The sequence below is a fragment of the Nyctereutes procyonoides genome, unplaced genomic scaffold (assembly GCF_905146905.1).
Source record: "Nyctereutes procyonoides isolate TBG_1078 unplaced genomic scaffold, NYPRO_anot_genome, whole genome shotgun sequence".
Lineage (NCBI taxonomy): Eukaryota > Metazoa > Chordata > Mammalia > Carnivora > Canidae > Nyctereutes > Nyctereutes procyonoides.
The window spans coordinates 37,101,213-37,107,212 of record NW_026575125.1 but is presented as its reverse complement, the minus strand read 5'-3'; the positions used below and the strand labels follow the sequence as shown (position 1 = coordinate 37,107,212).

The following is a 6,000-nucleotide window of genomic DNA, read 5'->3' as shown; positions in this document are numbered from 1 at the left end:
TCATTGCATACCAGTGGTGGTATTTGGAAAAAATGAGTCTCGAAGATTCCTTAATCAAAATTAGGATTTATTAGTCAAACACTTATTGAAAACAAAATTAAACAGGCTACAAAGCTTATAATGGTAAAAGAATGAGTCAAACCTTTAGGCTGGTCTTTGCAATTTAAGTTATTTGCCATCAGGAGGCAACAGAAAGTCACTCGCAACCCCTCCAAGAATGAAGGGTGGTTTTCCTGAGAAGCTAGTCTCTCTCTCTCTCTCTTACTCACTCACTCACTCACTCACTCACTCACTCACTCACTCACTGTCTGTCTTTGTTAGACAGGAAGTAGGATTTGTCAGTGGGCATGAATAAGGAGGGGACAGTGCCAAGGTTCTCATGAGTGCAAAGCCCACCATTTGTCCAGGGGAGACATGATTAGGGATGTATTTGACCCCACAGCCATCTAGGAAGAGCCACTTTTCGGCTATCATGTCTTCAAATTCATCTGCATTAAACTTAGTTAAGCCCTGCTTCTTGGAAGTGTGGATCTTTTGGCAGCCAGGGACCTAGAATTTGGCTCTGTGTCAGGCCTGAGTCATATGCTCCTTGTTCTAGAGCTTCATACAGATGGGCATGATGACTTGACCAGTGTGGATCCTGGCCACTGTGCCCTGAGGCTTTCCAAAGGCACCCCACATACCTGTCTACAACCTGTCAGCCCCAGCATAGGAAATTTTGTTGATAAGGATGAAATGGAAGGGGTGGAGCCACACTCAGACATGAAAACCATCTTTGCTTCATCTTTTCACCTTGTACTTGTTGGCACAAATACGGACAGCCTCCATGGCTCCAGAGGAGAGCTGCTCATATTCATCTGGCACCATGTGGCCACATAGCATGCGCTCATCCACCTTTGCCTTCTTCCACCCCAGGTCAAAGATGCAGATCTTGGCGTCAAGGACACCTCTGTAGGAGTGAGGTTTTGGATATGGCTTGTTCTTAACAATACCAGTAGCATTGGCCAGTGCATAGCCCATGGCAACACACAGAAGGAAGAGAGAAGATAGTCTCTTTTCTACTTTGCCACTTGTTGCATAATCACAAGCTATAAAACTTTGCTTTGTATACAAACTGAAATTATCAAATTATGACTTCCACTTTGATTAGTTCAAATTAAGATGGAAATTAGTTTTGTGAGACCCCTGGGAGGCTCAGGCAGTTAAATGTCTGCCTTTGGCTCAGGTCATGATCCCTGGGTGCTGGAATCCAGCCCTACTTCCAGCTCCCTGCTCAGCAGGGAGCCTGCCTCTCCCTCTCCCTCTGCTGCTCCCTCTGCTTGTGCTCTCTCTCTGTCAAATAAATAAATAAAATCTTTTTTAAAAAAGTTTTGCGTATTTCTTCATGAAATCTCAGCTCTTCTTCAAACTTTTTTTTTGACTTATAAAGGATTATCTCACTATATGCTTTGAGTTAGACTTGGAGAAGTGGGTTTCTTTTTTAAAACACAATTCTAGGGGATCCCTGGGTGGCGCAGCGGTTTGGCGCCTGCCTTTGGCCCAGGGCGCGATCCTGGAGACCCGGGATCGAATCCCACATCAGGCTCCCAGTGCATGGAGCCTGCTTCTCCCTCTGCCTATGTCTCTGCCTCTCTCTCTCTCTCTCTGTGACTATCATAAATAAATAAAAATTTAAAAAAAATTTTAAAACACGATTCTAACTCCACTATAATTTCTGGCTCTTGATCAAGTTAATATTGTGATCTTTAATTTTCTAGGATGCCACTGTGAAAGGAGAAGAAAAACCAACAGAGACATAGCTGGATGCAATTCTTCACTACCAAACAATGCTTTGGTTCTTTCCAACCTGGGAGACACTTCCTTAACCTGATACCTGCTTTTAAAATTTTAGGCCTCCTATTGCAAGGTAGATTGATTGTAAAAATGGCATAACTTTCCATGCTTCTCTGAAACCATGCCCTTTGCAACCTGATTTTGAAGCTTCTCCCATTAAAGGTGGAGTTTGTACCCCATCCTATGAAACTGGACTAGCCATATGATTTGGTTTGCCAATAAAATACAGTGGTGTTGCAGTTCCAAGACTAAGCTTCTTAAGGTCTTGTGCACTTCTATTTGCTCTCCGGGACCCTGGAGATCTATGTGAACAATGCCGGACCAGCCTTTGGGGACACAGCGATCTCGAGGAGGAGAGTGCATCTCAAGCAAGGCCAACATAGACCAACCAGTGCCTGGCTGATCCGCTTACTAACAAGTGACACAGGAGTGTTTCTAAATGCAATCATCTGAGCCTAGCCCAGATCGGAAGAGCCACCCAGCTGATCCACAGATCCATGAGCTATGGTTTTATTTTTGGGGGGTCAGGGGAAATAAATTGTTATGCAGCCATTATTTCTGACAATAGAGATCTATTCCTTTGGGTCTAAAGCAATTGAGCCAATAATGATTATTACCATTCCCCTGCCTGGGATTCAGAATGAAATAAGTCTAGAAGAGAAAAGATTCTGTTTCTGATTTGGCAGGTTTTGTGAATACAGATCAATGAAGTGGTCTGGCTGTATTTATATACACTGATGATTTACTTCCTGGTATTCTTTCTGATTCTCACTAGTAATGCTTCAGAATTAGTTGAAGAATATTTCATTGGCCTGGTGTCCAGCCACTCCCAATCATACATTATGACCACATTAAACCATTCCTTGTTCCCCAAACACACCTCAAACACAATAACACTGGCATGCCTTCACTCACACCTGATAATCTTTCCTTCCTTCTCTCTTTATCAAAATATTTTGGGTAGTCTGTGAGCCAGCTGATTTCCTTAAAGTTTCTCTCCCCTGTGAAACATTCTTAATAAAAGGTCTTTATCCTCCAGTGTAATAAATTTCTCTTTCTTCAATGCTTATTTTAATATTCATTTTGTAATGGTTCAGCTTGACTTACAGCCAAAATTCTAAAATTCTGTCAGTAATATCTAATCGTGAAGATTAAGAAAAAGTAAGGCAAGTTTCAGATAGTGTTTTAGGTATTTTTCTTATACAATATGGTTATGATTTTCTGCTTTGGGGGGAAAAGAAGCAAAAGTCATTCTAGCCACATTGAGAGTTCAGAAAGTGAATATATTTTGGCTTAAAATATGTCTTGGAATCAGAATTAACTTTGCACAAGCCGTTATGCCATAGCCAAATAATTGTTCTTATTTTTACTATTAAATTCTATTTTTTTTAAAGAAGAAAAATGGAGGAGACCTCTACTCCAGAGAGAGAAACAAGAAAGGCCTGGCCCAGTTCAGATGGAGAGGAGTAATCAGTGGGGAATCTCATCAGCATTCTGAATGCTACAGCCGGGATTCTATCCATCTTGTTAAGGGACCCAAACTCAAGCCCCTGACCCTCTTTCGTGCAAGACCAGCACAGCTAAGCCTTGATCTCACATAAGACTTGAATATCTCCTTTTCTGTAAGCCACTTATATGCCAAGAGGAAAAGGCAACAGTTTATAAACATTTGTATTGGTCATATTTTGGCCAAGAGGGCAGAGTTAGGGGAGGGATGTTTGATGCTGGTTTGTTTAAAACACATACCTAAGTAGGTTTCTTTTCCACTGTTAAAGAGCTATTCATGATAATACTTCATTTAATTGAAACTGAGCTGAGAAGTGAAATCAGTTTATGAATCAATAAGCAAAGCTAGAAGCCATTTTGCAGTGTGGAGTCATGGCCATAAGACATTCGATTCCAGTGGCTAGCATGATGTCTCAGCCATAGAATAAACTCAGAAAAGATTTCTGACTGCAAAACAAAATGGGTACAATTGAGTTAACAGAGGTTTAAATGATACTGAATGGGAACATCAATAGAAAGAATAAAGAGAAAACTGATTTTATTACGAAGTCATTGTGGATCAATAATACATAATAACATGAGCACGAGAAGCAGTCAGTGACAGAAGACATTCAATGATTCATGAGCACATTGAGTTCATGAAATAATAAGCCCACACTGTTACATACTATCTTTTTTTCTGAATCAATAGCTACGGAATTGAATAAGAAAGTGGGATCTTTTCAAAAGGTGCAATAATAAGGGTGACAGAACTGCGCAGAGTTGATTATCCAGAGGATAGCTCCAGTATGTAGCTACGTAAGAAGAAAAATGTTCAAAGGTTTAGCATGGAATAAACCCAGACATGTTCACCATGACAAATTGAGTAGACACATTGGTGGATCGTGATTAATTATCTTGTGTCAATGACTGGTTCTCTGCTCAAGTATCTCTTTTCTAAGATGGAAAAATCTTATATGCTGACTTCGTTTCCTCCTCCCGCTTCCACTGGGTCTTGAAGGGAGCAGTGTATTAACAGCGGTGCAAGCACCCCAAGCCCCATCCAACTGCAGGATTCTGACTAATGTGAGCTGAGGACAAATAGATGACCAGGATATCTAAGAAGAGGAACAGCAGTCAATGAAATCTATTTTTTGACCCTCCTCCAGACAATATCATGTTGTCTCTTTCAGCAACCAAATAAGTTTGCAAAGGGATCCATTCAAAATCTCAAAACAGGGGCAACTGGGTGGCTCAGTGTTTGAGCGACTGCCTTCAGCTCAAGTCGTGATCCTGGGGTCTGAGGATCGAGTTCTGCATTGGGCTCCCCGCAGGAAGCCTGCTTCTCCCTCTACCTATGTCTCTGCCTCTCTTTGTGTGTCTCTCATGAATAAATAAATTAAATCTTTTAAAAAAATCTCAAAACACTATCTAAAATAGTCCTTACTCTGAACAAAGGTTCTTATCATATGTTTTGTGCCAATTCCTTTAGAGTCATATTCTCTCTCTTCGTGTTTCTCTCTCTCTCTCTCTCTCTCTCTCTCTCTCTCTCTCTCTCTCACACACACACACACACACACACACACACAGAAGTGGAGGTCTCAGAAGTAAAAAATGAAACATGATTAAAAAAAACCCTCTTTATTAGCTTATTCTAAAACACGAAATAGAGATTCTAAGCCACAGAAAACTTTATCTGGGTCTTTATTCCAGAATATTTGTGTGTCCATGTGGGTTTACAGATGTGTTTCTGTATCTTCTGTTAGAGCATCTGAAGCCTCTTCCAGTCCATCTCCTCTCTCTCTCTCTGTCTCTCTCTCTCTGTCTCTGTCTCTCTCTCTCTCTCCCTAATCTTCTTTCTTTCTTATTCCAGTAACTAGGGATAAGAGAGAATGGAAGTGCATATATATATTATTTGTTCTATTTATTGAATTTTTTATGTTCTCTATTCCTCTTGTACAACTTAGAAAAGTCTAATTGATACTTATCTCTTTTAAAAACAATAAAAACCTAATTAAATTGCCTTTTTTGTATTGATTGCCAATGGTTTCTACCTCCTTCGAGCCACTGATCCTGAAAAGAAGCAAGCTTCACCTTCATTCTTAGCTTATTTTTATGAAGTCAGAGTTTTGTTTTTGTTTTGTTTTGTTTTTGTTTTTGTTTTTTGTTTTTTGTTTCAGAAGAAAAGGAAGGAAGGCTTCCAATTTTTCCTTGCAGTCAGACTTTTGGTTGTCACTGCTTCTGGACTTTAATTCTTGACTTTGCTCTGTTAACAATGAGAACTCATGTTTTTACGTCTCCATAATTTTGTGCATACATCTTTGTATACGCCTGGCCTAAATTCCAGTCCACCTCTGGCACACCTTACCTCACTCTTTTAAGTGAAGGATCCTGCTTAGGAGACATTCTTTTTTTCCCTCTCTCTCTCTCTCTTTCTCTCTCTTTTAACATTCTCATGTAGCCAAACAATTATCTTGCTTTAGAACCTCATTCACTTCCTGATTTAGGCAGAAAACAGCACGTTCTAAAATTACAGCGACTTGGGGATAGAAGGGATTAGTCAATGTATCTAATTTAACTTAGTCAGCTCCCACTTGCATTCTCACTGGTTTAAAGGATAAGGCAAGAAATAGGGCTCGTTAGTTGTTCAACTCTCTAAACATTTATAAAGCCAGGCATTGG

General features: G+C 40.2%; 1 pseudogene; it reads right to left on the bottom strand.

Moving 5' to 3' along the window:
• Positions 1–377: 377 nt before the first annotated feature.
• Positions 378–6,000, bottom strand: part of LOC129517891 (60S ribosomal protein L10-like) — a 30,901-nt pseudogene continuing 25,278 nt past the window's right edge.